Source organism: Rhinoderma darwinii, chromosome 1, assembly GCF_050947455.1.
Source record: "Rhinoderma darwinii isolate aRhiDar2 chromosome 1, aRhiDar2.hap1, whole genome shotgun sequence".
NCBI lineage: Eukaryota > Metazoa > Chordata > Amphibia > Anura > Rhinodermatidae > Rhinoderma > Rhinoderma darwinii.
In genome coordinates, this window is record NC_134687.1 from 580,817,238 (window position 1) to 580,837,637 (window position 20,400).

Consider the following 20,400-nt stretch of genomic DNA (forward strand, 5'->3'; position numbering starts at 1 on the left):
TTGCTAGGCGACGTCAGTGGATAGTCACTGTCCAGGGTGCTGAAAGAGTTAAACGATCGGCAGTAACTGTTTCAGCACCCTGGACAGTGGCTACCAATCATAATGTAGATCAACCTGTAAAAAAAAATAGAAGTTCATACTTACCGAGAACTCCCTGCTTCTTCCTTCAGTCTGGCCTCCTGGGATGACTTTACAGCCCATGTGACCGCTGTAGCCAATCACAGGCTGCAGCGGTCACATGGACTGCCGCGTAATCCAGGGAGGTCGGGCTGGATGTCGAAAGAGGGACGCGTCACCAAGACAACAGCTGGATAAGTAGGAATTTCTTTTACTTTTACTACGGAAAGGGCTGTCCCTTCTCTCTATCCTGCACTGATAGAGAGAAGGGCTGCCGATTACTGCAGTGCAATTTTGCAGCGAAAACGTGCCCGTAAATATGGGTGGAATGCTGGTGACACCGGACCCGTATTTACGGGCACGGGTCCGTAAATACTGGTGCAATACGGGTCGAATACGTGTAACCAAGGACCCGTATTTACGCCAGTATTTACGGACAGGAAAAAATAAGTTTGTGTGCATGGGGCCTTATCAGATTTGACAAATCTGGCTTAGTCATTAAGGTCCAAACAAGCTTGGTCATTAAGGGGTTAAAAAAATGCTTCAATCGATTTATATTAAAAAGTTATTTTACCTTTCTAATCTCATTTTTCTTCCATTTTAAAACAAACCTTGCAGGGAAAGAATATGTGAATAAATATAATTGGTGCCATATCCAATATAATATATATGGTGTCATATCCAAAAAACCTGTAACGTTATATAATTTCTGACTCTCCATCTAAACATTGTGCATCAGTTTACATGCAGGATAGTTCTTCTTTACCCCTTTTCTAAAGCTATGTGGTATTTGCCAAGAGCTTTGAGTTTTTCAGTTCTGGTTCACATCATCTGCCAGCAATTTCTTGAGTAGTGCGCTAAGGTATTCGTTTATCAAGATACTATTTTTTGTGCCTACAAGCTGCACAGTGGTTTGGCTTGGTGGCACTCTGACGTTGAATTCAGGCATTGCTTGGCTTTGTGCCCGTCCGTAGGTTGGCCCACAAAGGCAACTGATGTGTGAATCCAGCCAACCACACAATAATGAAGCATGCTAGTTCAAAGAAAGGGCACTGCCATTTATATGCCACTTGCAAATTCAGGCAGGAGTGCTCTATTTGTGAGGGAGTGCACTAGGCGATCTGCTGCTTCTGAAAAACAAGGCAGCCAGCCCGTGTGCACCCTGCGGCTGGGCCGCCATGAGGAATTTCTGAGACCCATACAGCCAAGTTGTCTGGGACTCCCTCCATTACAGGGGGAGGGCAACGAAAAGTGTGTCGCTCACGTTAGTATGTTATAGGCATTAACTGATTTTGGTATTGTTGTCAATTATAGTGAATGAAACCATGGAGCAGGCAGGGACCGATAATACCCTGGATTTTGTTCTATTTAGTCAAAACATATTCGACTGTAAAGCATAAAGTGGGATACGTCGCCTGGGGAATGGCACTTGGGAAAATCCTGAAGTCACTGTCCATAAATGGACAGTGTTGTCAGGAGCTTTCCCAGGACTGGAGCCTTCTACTAGCGCTCTGCCCCAGGACTCTGGCACTGTTTCTGATATCCATGTATGTAAAGTGACGTTTGAAGCTTTGCAAAGCCTGAGTATACGGCCGGAGCGTCGACAACGCTCTGGGCAAGGATTTCGGCCCTGGAGAATCTCCTGACATCACTTTACATATATGGACAGTAACGTCAGGAGCTTTCCCCAGTCCACAGGTACAGCACTTGTGATGCTCTGCCTGGGGACTCCAGCATTGGGATGCTCCTGACATCACTGTCCACGTACTAATGTCAGGAGAGTATACGTTTCTTTGTGGAATCTCTCAGGATGGAATAGCAAAGTCTACTACACTATTCTATCCTTCAAAAAAAAAAGGTAAACCGACATATACTAGCCTGATGGAGGCTAAAAGGACAAAATGGAGCCATGTGAATTATCGTCTACGTTGCTTATAGTGTACGTTCGGAGATTTTCTCTACGATAAACATAGGACAATAACACAATGTGAAGGAAGCTTTAAGAGAGGGGGAAGCACTTGTGAGGATATAAGGAGCAATAACTTTCTTACATTGCCATTAAAGTCCAATGTGTTTGGCCTACCCTTGGATCTCTGCTGCAGATGTGCGACTGCGCTATTGATTCTCTCAAAACAATGGAACCCTATTGCAACGGGGACAAATGGAAACCTTTAGCAAAGTTTCCGTCACCATAGAGACCATGAACCTGAGGTTTCAGTTTGCCTTTCCGTTGAGGGGTTACCTGACGGAAACCTCAGTCGGAAGGGCAGCGGTGATGTGAACAGGCCCTTACTAATGTTTTTTTACAGGTTCGGTCATTGGACTACGTCGGATTCGAGGACTACGTCGATGACGGCTTTTTTTTTTTATTATCAATGAAATGGTAAATGAGGGGGTTTTTTATTTCAATAAACCTGTTTTTCTATGTCTTTGTATTTTTTTTAAACTTTATTACCGCCGCCTTAATAATATCTGCTGACTGATTGAAAGTGTCCATTACTAAGGCGCGGCTTAGTGTTAGCCAATGCAGAGGCTAACACTAACCCTCATTAGAAACAATAGGAGGGTTCCTCCAGCTCACCTTATATAGATGTATGGAATCGTTCGCGCACGGGTCCTCGTGTCGGTACACGTATAAGCATAGAAAAAAGCAGAAATTGGATCCAGCGCTGAGTCCTTTTAAGTCTGTTAAAATAGGAAGCTTCTTCCAAGTTTTATTAACAAAAGAGTAAAAAACAAGTGCGGTGAATAAAGGTATTTCCAGAGTACAATAGAGGGATAATGAAGCAGTGTGAGCGGTGCCTACGTGTTTCTGACGCTAACTGCGTCCTTAGTCATGGCTTAGTCAAGCCTTCTACCCCAAGAGATGCAAAGCAAATCCTATTTTGAGAGTTTCCCCTCTTGGCATTATCCCCAAGAAGAAGGAAGACAAATTCTGTTGAATTCCTCATTTATCTTTTCCTAAGAGTGATTTGGTCAATGACGAAATCCCAAGAAGGAAACATTGGTTTCTTACGTGTCAATAGGGCACGTAAGGCTTGTTGCAAGAGTACCCGGTTGTTAGATCAGCGGGCGATTGTTTGCTAGTGCATGACAATGGGCTCCCTCTGACTAGATTCCAATTTGAGGTGTTGTTTCAGGCTTGTCTGACGTCCTTGGGTTTGAATCCTGCGGAGTTTTGCATGTACTCATTCAGGATTGGTGGGACCACCATGGCAAATGCCAGGGGTATGTTGGAAAATTATATCATGACATTGGGTAGGTGAAAGTCTGACAGCTTTTGTTTCTACATACGTCTTGATTTATTACCGCAGTAGGTCTTCCTTCACCCTTGTGTTTTATGTACCAGTTCTTGGTTCTCGGTTATACTTTCTTCTTTTTATGTGGTGAGCGACCACAAATTTGGCTGATCGGTCACTCTTACACTTATTGAGCAGCTCAGAGAGCGGCACACCGCCCTGGAGTTTTCGAGCTTGGACTTCACAGAGGCCGAAGGGAAGTGGCGCGGCTTAAGATGGTTGAGAGTGCTGCAAAAAGTGGTTCGTGTGAGCAGGCAGACCAAAGGTGGTAACGATCTTTGCGTGGTGAAACTGGCAGAATTAATATGTCTCATTAAGTCGGATCTGGAGAGAAATGGCCTTTTCTTGGATCGTATAGTCAAGATGTGTTCTGGCAGTGGTCCCATGATAGGTTTATAACAGGGCCCATAATCTATCCGCCATAGAGCGGGCTAGAAGGGTCTTGAATGTTCATGTGTCCCGTCAAGTACTTAGAGCCATTGAAGTTGTGGTAAGGCACAATGCAATAATGCCGATGTTTTGATGCACAGCAGGATTCATCTGAACCCAATTGGCCTTGATATATTTCTATTGGGCCTTCAGGACGGAATATAATTTTTTTTTTCTTGGGTATGGGCTGTAAATGCCAAATGGTTTACTCTTCACCCTACATGGCGGTTATTTAGTGCTCAGTGCTATGTTCAAGCAGAGTAAGGGTATGTGCACACGTAGTGTTTTCTGGCGTATTTGGGGGGAATTAACACCTCGAAAAACGCCTTAAAAAACGGAAGCAGAACGCCTAGAAACATCTGCCCATTGATTTCAATGGGAAATACGCCGTTCTGTTCTGACGGGGCATTTTTTTACGCCTCATTTTCAAAAAACGGCGCGTAAAAAGACACCCACGAAAAAGAAGTGCATGTCACTTCCTGAGCCGTTTTTGGAGCCGTTTTTCATTGACTCTATAGAAAAACAGCTCCAAAAACAGCCGTAGAAAACGCAGCGAAAAACGCGAGTTGCTAAAAAAAATGTCTGAAAATCAGGAGCTGTTTTCCCTTGAAAATAGCTCCATATTTTCAGACGTTTTTGGTTAAGCGTGTGAACATACCCTTAAAGGGATACATGCCCACTGCATTGTAGTGCATGGGCATAATTGTGCTAGCTCCAATCTGTGGCATGTAGGAGGGGAATAAAAGCCAGATTGATAGCAACGTTTTTAAGCCACACTCAAAAATCGAATCAAGTGGTGTGGGATGATTGTGTGATGCCTCCTGTTCGTCGACATGCCAGTTATCATCACTTGACACAAACTGAGAAGGACAGAATCCTTGAACTTGGTTTATCACTCCGGCAGATTGCTACGTGCCTAGGACAAGATGTCAGCACTGTTCAACTCCCGGAGGTTGGGAGAACAACAACAAACGGGAATGACAGCAAGAGGTGCGCGGAGGCGAACCTCTGCACTGACAGATTTTCCGATTGCAAGAATGGCACGTAGTGATGCATTCTGTACTGTAAGTGAAATTGGACGTCACATCCCAAGCCTAGAGCGGCAACCAGTGTCGACACAAACCATCAGAAGGCATTTACACGACATTGGGCTACGAGCCAGACGTCCAGCTACAGGTATTCCATTGACCACACGCCAACACTCTCAAAGGCTATCATGGTTCCCAGCAAGATGGCAATGGAGGCTGGAATGGAGGTCTATTCTCTTTAGCAATGAGTCCTGCTTTTGTCTTGGATGCAATGATTGCTGGAGATTGGTCTGGAGACCACGTGGGTAATGCCATGAAGAGGCCTTCACAAGGGAAGATTACACCGGTCCTACTCCCAGGATTTTGGTGTGCCATGGCATAATGTATGGTAGCCGAACCCCTCTAGTCTTCATTTCAGTTACACTAACAGCTCGGCCTCACATTGAATTGGTTGTGAAAGCAGTGGTACAGCCATTTCTCCAAATTTTCCCAGAAGCCGTTTTTTAACAGGACAATGCCAGGCTGCATGTTGCTCGTGCTAATATGAGTAGGCTGCATAGTCTAAACATGTTACCATGGTCTGCAGCGTCTCCGGACTTGTCTCCCCTCAAGTACATCTAGGTCATCATTGGCCAACAATTGCAAAGAGAGCTGCCAGCAGCCAATCTTGATGATTTGCGTGCCCAAGTGCATTCAGTGTGGCATAACATTCCTCAGACAACCATCAATAACATCATTGATAGCATGCCAAGGCGTGTAAGTGCGTGCATTTCTGCACGTGGCGCTCATACTCGATACTGAGTAAATCAAGATGTTTGAAATATTTTGTTTCCATATTTTATAATTTGCATATTATTAACATGTCTATCAATTCTGTGATTTCCACATATCCAAAACTTTTCCTTCTGGGTGTTGCAATTTTAATTGTTGAGGAGTGTATGTATAATAAAGCTGTGGTCTTCCACTTAACCAACAAGAACGCGTGGTCTTTTTATTATAATAACAATAGAGGTAAATTTGTATCCAGAGCTTCTATCCCGTTTATTTGAATAGGTTCATCCCGGCAGTCTCTCTTTTTTTTTTTTTTTTATTCCAGTAACATTTTATTAATTTAGTCTTCTTTTACCATTTTGTAACAATAAATACTTTCTTAATAAACTTCTTATGACATAAGAAGCTTGAAAAACCTTTAATCCCTTTATTCAGAACAATTTGTTCCAACATTAAGAGATAAACTGTGTATCGTTCTGTACCCTCGTTAATTATATTATGAGATAAGAAAGATTAGACTAAGGTGTCCTATTTCTTGTTAGTCTTATCTATCTGAGAAGTCTTCATATAATTTCGTTAATATTGGTAATCTAATTTTTTGCTTACAATCTTTGCTGGTTCCTAAGGATAAATATCTTGCTCAGCATATATTATCATTGTTATATAAATTAATTAGCATCATAAATATAAATTAATTACAAATATAAGACAGCATTTCAATGTCTGATAAACATCTGCCAAAGGCAAACGTGGAGACATGTCATCATTTGTTTCTCTTTAAGTCTCAAATTCCATGAGAACATTGAGTATAAGAATATTATGTATTATTGCTTTCTGTAAAAGAATAGTTGCCAAGTGGGGAATGATTATGTCAAGCAGGGGTCTCTTAGTTAGGGTAGTGTCAGCCAGGGCTGCCATCAGGAATTTGTGGGCCCAATACAGCCAAGGAGTCTGGGCCCCCCTCCATTACCGGGAGTGGGCAACGAAAAGTGCTGCACTCACGTTTGTAGGTTATACGCGTTAACTGATTTCCGTACTGATGTAAATTACATTAAACGAAACCATGGGTTGGGCACATGACCGGTAATGCCCTGAATTTTGTTCAATTCCGCTAAAACGTATCCCACTGTATGGCATACAGTGGGATACGTCACCCGGGGAATGGCCCTGGGGAAACTCCTGAAGTCACTGTCCATAAATGGACAGTGACGTTAGTAGCTTTCCCAGGGCTGGAGTCCCCGGAGCTTCTACTAGCGCTCTGCCCGGGGATTCCGGCGCTGTTCGAGATGTCCATATTTGGATAGTAATGTCAGCAGCTTCCCCAGGGCCAAAGTCCAAGGGCAGAGCAATTGCGAAGCCCTGCCTGGGGACTTCGGCATTGTGAAGCTCCTGACATTACTGTCCATATAGTGTTGTCAGGAGCGGTATACATGTTTTGCTGCGGGATCTCTCAGGATGGAATAGCATAGTCTACTATGCTATTGCATCCTTTAAAAGAAGCTAAACCCCATTCACATGAGTTATATTGTAACTTGTAGTGAATTGTCAGTGCGCAATCTGCACGAAAATAGGAGAGTTTTAGCCATGTGCCAATTTAAAAGCAAATTGTTCCTCTATTAGGCTTCATTCACATCTGCGTCAGGGTTTCGTTCTGAAGTTCCATATTTATTAAATATAGTGCAGACAAAAATATTGTCTCACATTTACTAAGGGCCTGTTCACATCAGCGTTTACTTTCCGTTGATGGGTTCCGTCTGAGCTTTTCATTGGAGGAACCCATCAACGGAAAGGCAAACGGAAACCATAGCTTCCGTTTGCATTACCATTGATTTCAATGGTTATGCTTCTGTTGGTAATGGTTTCCGTTTGTCTCCGTTCCATAAAGTTTCATTTTTTTTGACGGAATCAATAGTGTAGTCGACTGCGCTATTGATTCAGTCAAAAAAAGAGAAACCTTATGGAACGGAGGCAAACGGAAACCTTTATCAACGGAAGCATTACCATCAAAATCAATGGTAATGCAAATGGAGGCTGTGGTTTCCGTTTGCCTTTCCGTTGATGGGTTCCTTCAATGAAAAGCTCAGACGGAACCCATCAACGGAAAGTAAACGCTGATGTGAACAGGCCCTTAGTAAATGTGAGACAATATTTTTGTCTGCACCAAACATTTACCTTACATTAACCTTAGAATTGATACAAAGAGGTAAATCAAAGGACCCATTGAAATTAAAGAGAGCCCCTTTTAACAAAGAATCTGCCCGGTGATTGGCTGTTATTGCTGGGGAAACCTTTGGCTACGTATTTCCAGTGTAGTGGTTGCTGTTGGGCAAATGTAGGTTTTCATGGTACCCATTCAAATGAATGGCCGACCTTCTACATGTGGTCGGGCAGAGCTATCCAGACACTATTAGCAGCTATCTGTTCTGGAAAATAAAGGGGGGTCCCTGAATTCATGAGGTCCCCTAATAGAAATTACAGACAGGGGTTGTCGTCTTGATATATATATATATATATATATATATATATATATCCGCTACTTCTGAAGTGGCCTTACTCAAACTGTGATATACGGACCGTACACTACCGTTCATAAGTTTGGGGTCACCCAGACAATTTTGTGTTTTCCATGAAAACTCACACTTATATTTATCAAATGAGTCGCAAAATGAATAGAAAATATAGTCAAGACATTGACAAGGTTAGAAATAATGGTTTTTATTTCAAATAATAATTTTCTCCTTCAAACTTTGCTTCCGTCAAAGAATACTCCATTTGCAGCAATTACAGCATTGCAGACCTTTGGCATTCTAGCTGTTAATTTGCTGAGGTAATCGGGAGAAATTTCACCCCATGATTCCAGAAGCCCCTTCCACAAGTTGGATTGGCTTGATGGGCACTTCTTGCGTACCATACGGTCAAGCTGCTCCCACAACAGCTCTATGGGGTTGAGATCTGGTGACTGCGCTGGCCACTCCATTACAGATAGAATACCAGCTGCCTGCTTCTTCCCTAAATGAAAAAAAAATTGGCTCCAATCAAGTGCTGTCCACAGGGTATGGCATGGCTTTGCAAAATGGAGTGATAGTGTAAAGGATCTGCCAGGCACAGCTTCTTTATCAACGCCAATAGGTAATCAGTCTGCACCTGCTTCTAGGTCTGTGAGACTGACTCCATCTTCCACCACTCAGGATGGCAGGCTTAGGAGTGGGAGAGCCTATCGCAGCCTGGCCAGACGGAGCTAGCTCCCGCCCTCTGTCTATTTATACCTGCCTTTCCTGTTCCTCCTTGCTTGTGATTCTTCTCTGTTGGTTTCCTGGCCCTGTTGCAGCTTCTTGTACCATTTGACCCTGCTTCATATTGACCCTGGCTTGCTGACTAGTCTCCTGCTCTGCGTTTGGTACCTCGTGCTCTCCTGGTTTGACTCGGCTTGTTCACTACTCTCCTGCTCTGCGTTTGGCACCTCGTACTCTCCTGGTTTGACTCGGCTCGTTTACTACTCTTGTTGCTCACGGTGTTGTCGTGGGCAACTGCCCCGTTTCCCTTAGGTTCTGTGTTCCCTTGTCTGTTTGTCTGTCGTGCACTTACTGAGTGTAGGGACCGTCGCCCAGTTGTACCCCGTCGCCTAGGGCGGGTCGTTGCAAGTAGGCAGGGACTGAGTGGCGGGTAGATTAGGGCTCACTTGTCTGTTTCCCTACCCCCATCATTACATAATCACAAGCCCATATACCTAGTCAACACTAGACCCTGGCTCAGCAAATGCAGTCTCCCTACAGGTCCAGGCCCTGGCTCAGAGGGTCAACCAGCCTGATGCTACCATGGTAGTGCCCCTCACCTCACCTCTTGAACCCCACCTCAAGTTGCCTGGCCGGTTCTCAGGGGACCGGAAGACTTTTCTCTCCTTTCGGGAGAGTTGTAGGCTCTATTTTCGCTTAAAGCCCCACTCCTCAGGTTCTGAGAGCCAGCGGGTGGGTATAATTATGTCCCGGCTCCTGGAGGGGTCCCAAGAATGGGCCTTCTCCTTGGCTCCTGACGCCTCTGAACTTTCCTCCGTTGATCTTTTCTTTTCTGCTCTCGTACTCATTTATGACGAGACTGACAAGACTGCCTTTGCCGAGAGTCAGCTGGTGAGCTTACGTCAGGGTAAGAGACCTGTTGAGGAGTATTGTTCTGACTTTAGGAAGTGGTGCGTAGCTTCTCGGTGGAATGATTGGTGCCAGTTTAGGTTGGGCCTGTCGAACGCCCTGAAAGACCTGCTAGTTAGCTATCCCTCTTCTGACTCCCTAGACCAGGTTATGGCTTTAGCGGTACGACTTGACCGACGTCTCAGGAAACGACGACTTGAACGTCTTGGTGTTTTCTCCTCTGACTCCCCCATGATGCCTCCCGAGGTTAGGTTGCTTCGTTCTTCCACGGAAGACTCGGAGGTACCTATGCAACTCGGGGCCTCCGTGTCCCCCCAACAACGTAGAGAGTTCCGCAGGAAGAATGGTCTCTGCTTCTACTGTGGGGATGACAAGCATCAAGTGAACAACTGTCCTGGGCGTAAGAATAAGCAGCCGGAGGAACTTCCGCGCCTAAGTGATCATCGGGGGGTCACTTGGGCGCACAGGTATTTCCCGTAAATATGAAACGTAATAAAATCTTGCTTCCCTTTCAGGTCTCTTTTGGTGGTAGGTCTGCTACCGGCAGTGCCTTCGTGGATTCAGGGTCTTCTGCTAATATCATGTCTGTGGAATTTGCTATGTCTCTAGCTATGCCTTTGATTGATTTGCCTAAACCTGTCCCGGTAGTGGGTATCGACTCCACTCCTCTTGCTAATGGTTATTTTACACAGCATACCCCTGTTTTTGAACTCCTTGTTGGCTCCATGCATTTGGAGCAGTGCTCGGTACTGTTAATGCAGGGATTATCGTCCGATTTGGTTTTAGGCCTTCCCTGGTTGCAGTTGCATAATCCCACGTTTAACTGGAATACTGGGGATCTTACCAAATGGGGTAATGAATGCTTGACGTCATGTTTTTCTGTTAATTCTATTTCTCCCCCTGAGGAGGTGAACACGCTACCTGAGTTTGTTCAGGACTTCGCTGATATTTTCTCTAAGGAGGCCTCCGAAGTGTTACCTCCTCATAGAGAATACGATTGCGCTATCGATTTGGTACCAGGAACTAAGCTCCCTAAGGGTAGGATATTTAATCTCTCTTGTCCCAAACGTGAAGCCATGAGAGAGTATATCCAGGAATGCCTGGCCAAGGGTTACATTCGCCCCTCTACTTCTCCGGTAGGTGCTGGCTTCTTCTTCGTAGGGAAGGATGGTGGTCTTAGGCCATGCATTGACTACCGAAACTTGAATAAGGTCACTGTGAGGAACCAGTATCCCCTTCCTTTGATTCCTGATCTCTTTAATCAGGTTCAGGGGGCCCAATGGTTCTCCAAGTTTGATCTACGGGGGGCTTATAACCTTATCCGCATCAAAGGGGGGGATGAGTGGAAGACTGCGTTTAACACGCCCGAAGGTCATTTCGAATACCTCGTCATGCCCTTTGGGTTGTGTAATGCTCCCGCGGTCTTCCAGAATTTCATAAATGAGATTTTAAGAGACTACCTGGGGGTATTTCTTGTAGTGTACCTTGATGACATACTTGTGTTTTCCAAGCACTGGTCCTCCCACATTGAGCATGTCAGGAAGGTGCTCCAGGTCCTTCGGGAAAACAAACTGTTTGCGAAGACCGAAAAGTGTGTGTTTGGGGTGCAGGAGATACCATTTTTGGGTCAAATCCTCACACCGCCAAGGTCCAGGCTGTGGCGGAATGGGTCCAACCTGCCTCCCTGAAGGCATTACAGTGCTTCCTGGGGTTCGCTAATTATTACAGGAGATTTATTGCTAACTTCTCGGTCATCGCTAAGCTTCTTACGGATCTCACTCGCAAAGGTGCTGATCTCCTCCACTGGCCTCCTGAGGCTGTCCAGGCTTTTGAGGTCCTTAAGAAGTGCTTTATCTCGGCCCCGGTGCTGGTTCAGATCAAACCAAATGGAGCCGTTTATCGTGGAGTTTGACGCGTCCGAGGTGGGAGTGGGGACTGTCTTGTCCCAGGGTACCAGGTCCCTCACCCATCTCCGTCCCTGTGCCTACTTCTCCCGGAAGTTTTCGCCCACTGAGAGTAACTATGATATTGGCAACCGCAAACTCTTAGCCACTAAATGGGCATTTGAAGAGTGGCGCCACTTCCTGGAGGGGGCTAGGCACCAGGTATTGGTCCTTACCGACCACAATAATCTGGTTTTCCTAGAATCTTCCCGGAGGCTAAACCCGAGACAAGCTCGATGGGCGTTATTTTTTACCAGATTCAACTTTTTGGTTACCTATAGGGCTGGGTCTAAAAATATTAAGGCTGATGCACTGTCAGGTAGCTTCATGGCCAGCCCTCCTTCGGAGGAAGATCCTGCTTGTATTTTGCCTCCAAGTATAATCATTTCCTCTATTGATTCTGATTTAGTCTCTGAGATTGCGGCTGATCAAGGTTCAGCTCCCGGGAACCTTCCTGAGAACAAGCTGTTTGTTCCCCTGCAATTCCGGCTAAGGGTACTTAGAGAAAATCATGACTCCGCACTATCTGGTCATCCAGGCATCCTGGGTACCAAGCACCTCATTGCCAGAAACTATTGGTGGCCTGTGTTGCCTAAAGACGTTAAGGCCTACGTCGCCGCTTGTGAAGTTTGTGCTAGGTCCAAGACGCCCAGGTCCCGACCAGCGGACTTACTACGTTCTTTGCCCATTCCCCAGAGACCTTGGACCCATATCTCCATGGATTTTATCACCGATTTGCCTCCATCTCAAGGCAAGTCGGTGGTGTGGATTGTAGTAGACCGCTTCAGTAAGATGTGCCACTTTGTGCCCCTCAAGAAACTACCCAATGCTAAGACATTAGCTACCTTGTTTGTCAAACACATCCTGCGTCTCCATGGGGTCCCTGTCAATATTGTTTCTGACAGAGGGGTACAATTTGTTTCATTGATTTGGAGAGCCTTCTGTAAAAAGTTGGAGATTGATCTGTCCTTCTCCTCTGCCTTCCATCCTGAAACTAATGGCCAAACTGAGAGGACTAATCAGTCTCTAGAACAATATTTAAGGTGTTTTATCTCTGACTGTCAATATGATTGGATTCTTATTCATTCCCATCGCCGAATTTTCCCTTAATAACCGGGTCAGTAACTCGTCAGGGGTCTCCCCCTTTTTCTGTAATTTTGGGTTTAATCCGCAGTTTTCCTCCGTTTCACCTGGTAGTTCCAACAATCCCGAGGTAGAAGTCATTCATCGGGAACTGTGCACAGTCTGGGCCCAGGTTCAGAAGAACCTAGAGGCGTCCCAGAGCATACAAAAAACTCAGGCAGATAGAAGACGTTCTGCTAACCCCTTGTTTATGGTCGGGGATCTGGTGTGGCTATCGTCAAAAAATATGCGCCTGAAAGTCCCGTCCAAGAAGTTTGCTCCCCGGTTTATAGGGCCGTATAAGGTCATTGAAGTCCTCAATACTGTCTCCTTCCGACTGGAGTTGCCCCCATCTTTTCGAGTACACGACGTGTTTCATGCCTCCCTCCTTAAACGCTGCAAAATGGGCTCCCTCGAGGAAAACTCCGGTCCCTGTTCTCACCCCTGAGGGGGTAGAATTCGAGGTGGCCAAGATTGTGGACAGCGGGATGGTCCAAGGCTCCCTCCAGTACCTGGTCCATTGGAGAGGATACGGGCCTGAGGAGAGGACGTGGGTACCCGCCCGGGATGTTCACGCTGGGATATTGGTCAGGAGGTTCCACCTTCGTTTCCCCAATAAACCAGGTCCATCTAGAAAGGGTCCGGTGACCCCTCATAAAAGGGGGGGTACTGTAAAGGATCTGCCAGGCACAGCTTCTTTATCAACGCCCATAGGTAATCAGTCTGCACCTGCTTCTAGGTCTGTGAGACTGACTCCTATTCCACCACTCAGGATGGCAGGCTTAGGAGTGGGAGAGCCTATCACAGCCTGGCCAGACGGAGCTAGCTCCCACCCTCTGTCTATTTATACCTGCCTTTCCTGTTCCTCCTTGCTTGTGATTCTTCTCTGTTGGTTTCCTGGCCCTGCTGCAGCTTCTTGTACCATTTGACCCTGCTTCATATTGACCCTGGCTTGCTGACTAGTCTCCTGCTCTGCGTTTGGTACCTCGTGCTCTCCTGGTTTGACTCGGCTTGTTCACTACTCTCCTGCTCTGCGTTTGGCACCTCGTACTCTCCTGGTTTGACTCGGCTCGTTTACTACTCTTGCTGCTCACGGTGTTGCCATGAGAGACTGCCCCGTTTCCCTTAGGTTCTGTTTTCCCTTGTCTGTTTGTCTGTCGTGCACTTACTGAGTGTAGGGACCGTCGCCCAGTTGTACCCCGTCGCCTAGGGCTGGTCGTTGCAAGTAGGCAGGGACTGAGTGGCGGGTAGATTAGGGCTCACTTGTCTGTTTCCTTACCCCCATCATTACAGATAGCCTTCCTTATTCAAAATCCCTTTTACCTTGTACAAATCTCCCACTTTACCAGCACCAAAGCAACCCCAGACCATCACATTACCTCCACCATGCTTGACAGATGGCGTCAGGCACTCTTCCAGAATCTTTTCAGTTGTTCTGCGTCTCACAAATGTTCTTCTGTGTGATCCAAACACCTCAAACTTCGATTCGTCTGTCCATAACACTTTTTCCCAATCTTCCTCTGTCCAATGTCTGTGAGCTTTTGCCCATATTAATCTTTTCCTTTTATTAGCCAGTCCCAGATATGGCTTTTTCTTTGCCACTCTGTCGTGAAGGCCAGCATCCTGGAGTCGCTTCTTCACTGTAGACGTTGATACTGGCGTTTTGCGGGTACTATTTAATGAAGCTGCCAGTTTAGGACCTGTGAGGCGTCTATTTCTCAAACTAGAGACTCTAATGTACTTGTCTTGTTGCTCAGTTGTGCAGCGGGGCCTCCCACTTCTCTTTCTACTCTGGTTAGAGCCTGTTTGTGCTGTCCTCTGAAGGTAGTAGTACACACCGTTGTAGGAAATCTTCAGTTTCTTGGCAATTTCTCGCATGGAATAGCCTTCATTTCTAAGAACAAGAATAGACTGTCGAGTTTCACATGAAAGCTCTCCTTTTCTAGCCATTTTGAGAGTTTAATTGAACCCACAAATGTAATGCTCCAGATTCTCAACTAGCTCAAAGGAAGGTCAGTTTTATAGCTCCTCTAAACAGCAAAACAGTTTACAGCGGTGCTAACATAATTGCACAAGGGTTTTCAAGTGTTTTCTAATCATCCATTAGCCTTCTAACACAGTTAGCAAACACAATGTACCATTAGAACACTGTGTAGATATTGCATTAAAAACCAGACGTTTGCAGCTAGAATAGTCATTTAGCACGTTAACAATGTATAGAGTGTATTTCTGATTAATTTAATGTTATCTTCATTGAAAAAACTGTGCTTTTCTTGCAAAAATAAGGAAATTTCTTAGTGACCCTAAACTTTTGAACGGTAATATATATATATATATATATATATATATATATATACACATACAGTATCTCTATATACTAGTCCTTCTCAATGAATATCATCAAAAAGTTAATTTATTTCAGTAATTCAATAAGTGAAACTCATATATTCTATAGATTCATTACACAGAGTGATCTATTTCCAGCATTTTTTTTCTTCTAATGTTGATGATTATGGGTAACAGTTAATGAAAACCCAAAATTTAGTCTCTCAGAAAATCAGAATATTATATAAGCTCAATTTCAAAAATGATTTTTAATACCGAAATGTTGTCCTAATGAAAAGTATGTCCAGTATCTGCACTGAATACTTGGTCGGGGCTCCTTTTGCATGAACTACTGCATCAATGCCGCCTGGCATGGAGGCGATCAGCCTGTGGCACTGCTGAGGTGTTATGGAAGCCCAGGTTGTTTCATCACTGACTATGGAAACTTCACAAAGTCAATTTTGCATTTTATTTAGAAATCATGTTCCCAGAGCCTAGAGAAAGAGTGGAGAGGCCCTCACTCCAAGTTGCTTGCGGTCCAGTGTGAAGTTTCCACAGTCAGTGATGGTTTGGGGGCCATGTCATCTGCTGGTGTTGTTCCACTGTGTTATATCAAGTCCAGAGTCAACGCAGCCGTCTACCAGTAAATTTTAGAGCACCTCATGCTTCCCTCTGCTGACAAGCTTTATGGAGATGCTGATTTCATTTTCCAGCAGGAATTGGCACCTGCCCACACAGCCAAAAGTACCAATACCTGGTTTAATAACCATAATATCACTGTGCTTGATTGGCCAGCAAACTCGCCTGTCCTAAACCCCAAAGAGAATCTATGGGGTATTGTCAAGAGGACGATGAGAGACACCAGACCCAACAATGCAGACGAGCTGCCTGGGTTTCCATAACACCTCAGCAGTGCCACAGGCTGATTGCCTCCATGCCACGCCACATTGATGCAGTAATTCATGCAAAAGGAGCCCCGACCAAGTATTGAGTGCATATACTGTACTTACTTTTCAGTAGGCCAATATTTTCGGTATTAAATATTATTTTTGCAATTGGGCTTATATAATATTCTAGTTTTCTGAGAGACTAAATTTTTGGTTTTCATTAACTGTTATAATCATAAGCATCAACATTAAAATAAAAAATGCTGGAAATAGATCACTCTGTGTGTAATGAATCTATATAATATTTAAGTTTAAATTTTGAATTGAATTACTGAAATAAATTAACTTTTTGATGATATTCTAAACATTGAGAAGGACTAGTATATGTACTGCGCTTTGTTCTGTGTTGTATTTATGTACTGAGCTTTGTTCTGGTACTGTATATATGTACTGAGCTTGGTTCTGGTGTAGTATTTATATACTGAGCTTGGTTCCGGTGTAGTATTTATATACTGAGCTTGGTTCCGGTGTTGTATGTATGTACTAAGCTCGGTTCTGGTGCTGTATATATGTACTGAGCTTAGTTCTGGTGTATATATGTACTGAGCTTGGTTCTGGTGCTGTATTTATGTACTGAGGTTGGTTCTGGTGTTGTAATTATGTACTGAGCTTGGTTCTGGTGTTGTTTATATGTACTGAGCTTGGTTCTGGTGCTATATAAATGTACTGAGCTTGGTTCTGGTGCTGTATTTATATACTGAGCTTGGTTCTGGTGTTGTATATATGTACTTAGCGTGGTTCTGATGTTGTATTTATGTACTGAGCTTTGTTCTGGTGTTGTAATTAGGTACTAAGCTTCATTCTGGTGTTGTATATATGTACTGAGCTTTGTTCTGGTGTTGTATTTATGTACTGAGCTTGGTTCGGGTGCAGTATATATGTATTGAGCTTGGTCCTGGCACCATATCTGTGCATTAGCTGCCAGATCCATCGTGACTTACTGTGCACGCCGCCCTGTCCTCCACCCTTCTCATATGCACAGCCTAACTAAATGGCCTGACCACGCTTACGATATTGGATGTGCGCATATAGGTCTATACGTAATGGGTGAGTTTAATAAGTGTATGTGTGTGTGTGTGTATATATATATATATATATATATACACACGAGTATGTAACGTACGTACGTACGTACGTACGTACGTACGTACGTACGTACGTACGTACTGTATGTGTATATTTGTGTAATGTTTGTGTGTCTAGTGTGTGTGTGTGTGTGTGTGTGTGTGTGTGCATATATATATATTTGTGTATGTATCAGAGTGTGTATGTACATACGTATGTACAGTATGGCCTCATGCACATGACCGTTTTTTCTCAGCTGTAATTTATCTGCATATTTGTGGATAAATTGCCGATCCATTCATTTCTATGGCCATATGCACACGACCGTGGTTTACACTGATCCGTATGGGGGCTGCAAATCCGGACCGCAAAAACTCAAGACAAGTAATTTTATGATCCGGATTTGTCAATAATGGTGAATTGTTGTGAATCCTAATGATACACCAATGCACAACTAACCAGTGCGGTTGTGTGCATGTACGTAGCTCACAAAGAGTTTTTTGACACGGAAACCGCGTCGGAAAACGCGCCAAAAAATGTTAGAAAATGCCTCCCATTGATTTCAATGGGAGGCAGAGGCATTTTTTTTTCCACGAGCGGAAAAGCCGTCTCGCGGGAAAAAGCAGCGGCATGCCCTATCTTTGGACGTTTACGTCTCTTTCCTCCCATTAACATCAATGGGGGGCAGAGACAGTGTATTTCGCTGCGTTTTTGCCCGTTGCGCTCAATGGGCACGAGCGAAAAGCGAGGCAAACGGCGTGCAGGCAGATCAAAATCTGGCTCAAAATTCCAAACGGAATTTTGAGGCAGAATTTTCTGCCTGCAAAAAAACTCAGTGTGAACATACCCTTAAGGAAAGTTTTTTTGTATTTTTTTTTGTGTTTTAAGTTATGAGCCTATTTTTTCTAACTATTTTAATGTTCTCTAATGTAACTGTATTTATTTATATATTTGTACTAATAAAGATGGGGGCAGCCATCTTTATTAGCATCTGTATATGTGTTGTGTTTCTGCATGACACATACACAGGTGCTATATGGTGCACTCAGGGCATAGGGTCGGCTCCCATCCCTACTTTCCTTTCTCCTGCTGGAGCCATTTTAGCTTTGAACTCTGCATGGTCTGTGGCATGTACGGTTCACAGGGACACACAGCGACCCTCGCTTCTAGGGCAAAGACAGGCGCCATTTTATATAAGAGCGACAGCCACTGCAGTCATCGCAGGAGTTGTCTGTCAATTGAAATGAATTGCCAGGCCCTGCCTGCTGTGAATGCAGGACCGCCCGTCAATTTATTTGAATTGCCGCCTCCTCCTGCCCCACACCCTTACCTAACACTTCAATGTGACTGCTAGTAACCCCGGTCACGTAGCTAATACAGGGACTCTTCTGTCACTTTAGTAGTCCATGCATTAGCATTTTCTGGTGCACGGGACCTCCCAGATGCATCAGAATTATTAATAACGATTAATATTTCTGCCGGATCTCTAGTTCCTGTGTGCTACAATAAGAACTACAGTTCATTGACCTCTAGTTTCTATTGCAGCGCAGGGGAGAAGAAAGCAGACAGAAGACTGCAGTAGGCGAGTATAAGTATTTTTATTTTTCATACTGGTTATGTTTTGTTTTGCAGGTTCCGCTGGACCATTTGGACAACGTCGTAGATTCATTGGATTACTTTGATGATCTACATTTTTTTTTAAATAAAATGGTCAGAGGGTTATGTGAGGGAGTTTTTATTTCAATAAAAAAAATAGTATGTCTTTTTTTTTATACTTTATTACCGTCTTCGTAATAGCCGCTGTCTGATTGACCGCATCCATTACTAAGGCTGGGGCTTAGTGTTAACCAGTAAAAATGCTAGCACCAACCTCCCATTATTACCCCAGTACCCACCATTATCAGGGGTACCAGGAAGAGCCAGGTACGATCCAGGACCCGACCATCTGAAGGGATGATGGTGCCCGGCCGTCACTTCAGATGTTCAGGTATTGAATCGTACCCGGCTCTTCCCGGAAACCCCTGGCGGCGTTGGGTTCCCGGGGTTATAATGGGAGGTTGGTGCTAGCCTTTTTACTGGTTAACAGTAAGCCCCAGCCTTAGTAATGGATGCTGTCAATCAGATAGCGGCCATTACACTGGCGGTAATAATGTATTAAAAAAACACATGGACATAAAAAACATTTTTTAATTGAAATAAAAACTCCCTCACACAACCCGCTTTCACCATTTTATTTAAAAAAACAAAAACATAGATCATCAAAGTAGTCAACTATATCTACGGCGTAGTCCAAACGGTCCATTGGAACCAACCGGGAAAAAAAAAGTTTGAAAAATAAAAATATATACACTTTCCTTCTCACCTGCAATGCACTAGAATCTAGAGGTAAAACAAAAATAATAATTCTCCTTCAGACTCTGCTACCTGCCAACTGAAAAGTCTTTCGCCAGAGGGAATTTTTTTTCCACATGGCAGCGTAACAGGTCCCAGGCTCGGGTGAAGCTTTCTTAACCTCGACCATTGGGAAACATTTTTTCCTCTGGTGGAAGATTTTTCCATTGACATGTAGCAGTTCTATAGCGGTGGTGTTAGGGAGGACAAACTCAGCAATTGCACAATGCCCCCAAAATGGGCCGCGACTCTTGGGAAAGTGCTGTGTGCTTGCCTCCCGGCTAAAATGTGCCAGCCAGCCCTGGGCCGTTGGCCCCACGGTTTTCTCTCATAGACCACAGCATGGTTTAGACCTGTGGTCTACAACAGTCCAAGAGCACGCTATTGACGTCAGCGGCCCAGCACGATTATGTCACTGCATCATGCCATCCGCGCTGGGCCGCTAAACTCAGCAGAAAGTCAGAACGTCCGGCTGTGGTTACTTGGATAGATTTAGGGGGGGTGCCTTTCTATAGTTCGCCTCAGGCAGCAAAGGGGCTAGGTTCACCCCTGCTTATGTAATTATATACATAGTGTGGCAATCCACACTAAAACATTCTGGACAAGGAATTTCTTTATTTAGAGTCCACTTTAATATAGGGGGTATTTGGAATATCGTAATTGTTTTATTTTATTATTAGAATCATTTTCAATGGCGCGATACGCCGCAAAACACCACAAACCCCCCCCCCCGCGCAGCACGTATGTCTTTGTCCGCAAAAATGTTAAAAATTTGAATCCCACCCCTGACTGCAAGCAACTTGAATTGAGTGCCTCTCCAC